This window comes from Amblyomma maculatum, chromosome 5 (assembly GCF_055883805.1).
Source record: "Amblyomma maculatum isolate TAMU_Amacu chromosome 5, ASM5588380v1, whole genome shotgun sequence".
Classification (NCBI taxonomy): Eukaryota; Metazoa; Arthropoda; class Arachnida; order Ixodida; family Ixodidae; genus Amblyomma; species Amblyomma maculatum.
In genome coordinates this window covers 127,465,652-127,470,477 of record NC_139348.1, presented here as the reverse complement: position 1 = coordinate 127,470,477, position 4,826 = coordinate 127,465,652, and positions in this window count along the sequence as shown.

Below are 4,826 nucleotides of genomic sequence, written 5' to 3'. Positions count from 1 at the left end.
GCACTAGTGTAAACGTTTTTTGAAGTTATCCCCTTGCAGGAAAACTTAATCTGGAATAAACATGTAACTGTGGGACAAAAAGTTTGGCCAGCGACTTTGGGATACTGAGACGATTTAGACGTGAGCTAGTCGTCAAAATAAAACTTCATCTATGGAATGATATTTCGCTTCCCATCTAAGCTCTTGTAATCATGCATGGGTCACTATAGTTGAAGCTAATGTTCATCAGCTTTTTCTTTAAAAGAAATGCCCTCATTAATATAGCAGATGTACCGAACAACGCTCACACAATTAAATTGCTCTCTTTACTTAGTGTACTTCCTTTCACATATATGTACAACCTGAATGCCTTGTTATAATACAAATACTCCGCAAAAGGTAGTGTACGGCTTTTCTGCGTCGATGAAATTGATGAAAACCTCCCGAGGTAACGTATAAGAAGAAGATACATATTGTTGGGGCAATTAAACTGCAGAAATCATGGTCAAAAGGATTTCGGTGCGGAGTACCTACTGTATTGAATAACTGTCATAATTCAAATATAGACCCACGTAATGTGAGATAAGGACCTCAAAACATTTTTTTTGTCAGGCTTGAGCAATACGGTCACAGCTATAAATCTTATTTGATTATATTGCAGTAACGACTGCTTGTTCGACTCAGCAGATTTGTATTATAATGCACTGTATTACAGTGGGGCCTCTTCTTCTGTTTGGCAGTGTAGTAGCCGATTATTTAGTTCTATATACTCAATTATGCATTTATCTTTTGATGTCCTTATATGTGCATGACGTTATTAGATATGACAATATAGTGCTTGCATTAGTGACCAGAAGTATGTCGGTTTCCGTTCGGTAAGTGTCAGTACAACGCTCAATTTATCGCTTTTATATTCTGTAGGGCAATATCCAATATGTTACTCTTCATGTTGCATCAGTTACAATCGCCGATGTGGTTTATTGTATCAGTTATCCGCTGCCAGAAAATGGGGTAAGAATCGCCGTGAAGCTTTTTGGAAGCATTTATTTGTTCTTATCTTTACATTTAATTTTGTTACAAATAAATGCCAAATATATTGATACGTGGCAAGGTTATAAGTGCACGAAGGTTAGTCCAAGATGACACAGCACTCAAAGCACAGAAGCACAGCAGCGTCAACCTTCTTCTAGCACCAAACGCTGCTACCACTTTGTCTTCTGTGTCACTGTTGCTGATCGTTGTCTTCTTTAACATCCAGCGATGCAGGGCATATATATTACAATATTGAAGTTGAATTAATCTATAGTGAGCAGTGCCATGCCCATCCGATGGCACTAGTGCCTTTTTTATGATTAAAAAGAAAACTTGTGCAAATATCTGCACAACACCAAAACGTTTTTATAGATGTTTCTCCGCGATACTTGTTGCCTGCAGTCATAGGCGCTCTAAAGAAAGTTACGCATACTCGTAGCTATAATGCATTCTAATCCAGATCATAATGGCGGCTGTAATTCAAGAGCGAACTATCAACTAAGGTCCTTTAGTAAGTGCTGGCATAAAGTGTGACACGCAAATTTACTTTTTGGAAAGTGCACGTGATCATTCCTGTTAACAATTATTGCGCTGTGTCGAATAAAGATCGCGCTTGAAAAGGTGTGCAGAAAGCATTGGATCACATCGTACTATATTAGGGCTTACAAAATGCTGGCTAATATTCGCTCATTCTTTGGTGGTCAAAACTGATGTGCCGAGAAGGGGACAGTTGTTACCGATGCAGACGACCAGAATTTTCTGAACTTGACAAGTTTGAACTGTTCTATGCAGATGGGAAAATAATTTCGTTCAACTTTACCAGTAGATTGATAGTTTCAATTCACATTGAAAAGCCTCCGCCATTGCTAGGAGACGTGAGAAAGGCAGGGCTTGTACCTTAATGATGCGTTGATATGTCAACTCTATGATGGAAGGCTTTTCCAGACAGTCATAATGGAGCTGCACAAGAACCTCTTGGTCCTTGTGCGTTATACTTTGCTCTTGCAAAGTCTATCGCTAGCAAAGCCTGTGGCATCACACGCTGGGTTAAGAATTTGAAAAACTAGTGTTATGTTTGCTTAGATAGCAAAATAACTAAACTCGCCTCTGAACAGTCGGTATAGCTAATAATGTCAATATCATAATTGACGTTTTTTACAGGGAATCTGGCTTTATTTTCCTGAGCACTAAAATTACAATGCAAGTACAGCACACATTCCTTGGTAAGGTAAAAAAAATTTCTGGGAAATGGTGGATTAAATGCTTGATTTGGCGCGCATATCCTGTCCATTCACCTGCACAATTTCGCCAGCATACGCTCCCGTGGTAGTAAAAAAAGTTGATTGACTCTGTCTCTCTGACAGCTCATATATTTTTCTCACCTTCTGTCATCGACCTCTGAGCCTGGCTGTTAGATCCAGATGGCAAAGGTTTACCATGAAATGCAGTTATCTCGAGCAGCACACAGAAATCAACGGATTCTAATGTGAAAACGAGAAGAAAAAAAAACAGTGCAATGTGTTATTAACCTTACTATGACATCACAACAAAACGCAATGCGTCGACAGTACGATTTTTCTCCAGTCGATGCTCGTACCTGTTCGTATAGTAACGAGGAGCAATGAAAGGACATGATGCAAAAATGAGTCAAGGTATAACGAGAGGAAGAAGATGGTCTACGCGGTATGACGAAGCACTGAACAATGGTAAATGGGGTATGCCTCAGTTCGCAGGTCGAGCCAACGCTTCGACAAGTGGACTTGTCTTCGTCTGGGCAAAGCGATGATGATCGCTTTGCCCAGACGAAGACAAGTCCATTTGTCGAAACGTTGGCTCCACCAGCGAACTGAGGCGTGCCCCATTTACCCTTGTTCAGTGCTTCTTCATAAAAATGAATCGAGGCAATATTACACATAGAGGCTCTCGAACAAACAGCTCGGCCTGTAAAAAATTAAAGTACCGCATAAAGAGAGATAATCAAGTACAATTGACGTCCATAGCACAATTAGTGAGGTGATCCTATATGCCGCTTTTCTAGTGCATCATACGTTTCTCCTAAATTTGGCAATATTTTTCGTTTAGGTCCTAAGAAAATAAACTGAGGAGGCTGCTCAGATCTAGCGTATGACCTAATCTCCTGTTAAGGCTGGTTGATAAAGCAGAACGTAAGAAAGGTACCCGTGTCAAATAGTTAGGGGAAACGCCAAGGTGGAGTAGATTTCTAATAAGGGCGTAATAACTTATTGATATTCACACAAGCGCAGCCATACGGCTACAGACGAAAGCTATACAGCTGTCTTGGAAACTTCGTAGTCAAAGAAAAATTCGTCCTGATCTAGGGATCTAACACAGCACCACCGCCTTTCCGGGGCAGTCGCTCTATCGACTGACCTAACCAGGACGGCTAGCAGATCAGATGGTAGGGCGAGAGCGAATGGATCTATAACTCGAAGTGGGAATGGTGTGTGTCAAATATTTAGGGGAGTATATTTCCCCTTGGTGGTGGTTAGTGGTTGCAGCAGCCGCTAGAGGAACAGGATGCGATGGTGACGAGGGTGCCACAGGGGAGGAGGAGAGGCCAACGTTAACAAGTTCCTGGCGAACAACGGTCTTTATTATGGCTGCGGTGTCGGGCAGTCGAGATGTGATTGGGCAGTCAAGATGTGACGATGCGAGTCATGGACGTGGAATGTGAAGGCTATCGCAGAGGGACTAGGTCATCGCAAGATGATGTAGCCGCCGTCTTCTGAAGGCGCTCAAAGTGATGTACGAGGCGTCGTTGTTTAGCCTGCTCGAAGTTTCGGCATAATTACAGCACCGAGTCGACGGTAGAGCAATCGGAGCAGAAGAGGATGCTGAACGTGTCATCCGCGATGCCCTTGAGGATATGCCCTACCTTTTCACATTCCAGCATGGAGCTGTTAACCTTGTGACACAACGCGAGCGCGTCTTGAATGTAGGTGAAACAGGACTTCGTGGGGGATTGGGCGCAAGGTGAAACTTTTGTTCTGTTTTTCTGCGAGAGGCCGCCAAATGGGCTTTCCGAACAAGTCCTGAAGGTTGTACTTGCCGATTTTCCAGGTCACTAGCTCTTGTTCGTGATTTTGGAACCACGTGCGAGCTGTTCCAGCCAAATAGAAAATGCGATTAGTGAGCATGACGGTAGCGTCCCAGTGGTTGTTCCTGCTGCACCACTCGTACTCACCCAGCCAATCGTCAACATCTTGCTTGTCATCTCCATTAAAGATGGGAGGGTGGCGCATTTTCGTGAGCCCTACTGGCTGAGCCGATGTTGCTGCGGTGGTAGGGGCTACCTTGGAGGTCATAGTGACCGCTGTTGACGGGATTCAAGGTAGGTGGCTGCCACTGTGGAAATCCAGCTTTTATCTGCTTAAATGGACTTATCTGTGCACACGGGGATCTTTAGGCACCTCCACCAAAATGATACGTGGCAAGGTTGGTCCAAGGAGCACAGCAGCTGATGACGCAGCACACAGAAACACAGCAGCGCCAACCTTCTCAGCAGCAACCTTTGCTATCACTTCGTCTTCTGCCTTCTGCAAAAGCATATATGTAACAATTAAGAATACGGAAACGAATGTGCAAGAATGCAATGTAGGTATGCTCTCTCTAGGCGGCATAAGCTAGGTGAACAGATGTAGAACAGCGGGTTCCAGGAATTAATGTACGCGGGAAACATGTTCTTTTACCGGCAGCAAGGAAAACTTACAAGCATTTGCTAATATTTGTAGATACGAAGGTGATGCGGTAGGCTTTACCTTCAGCACAGTTATGTCGGGGCTGATGACATTCTA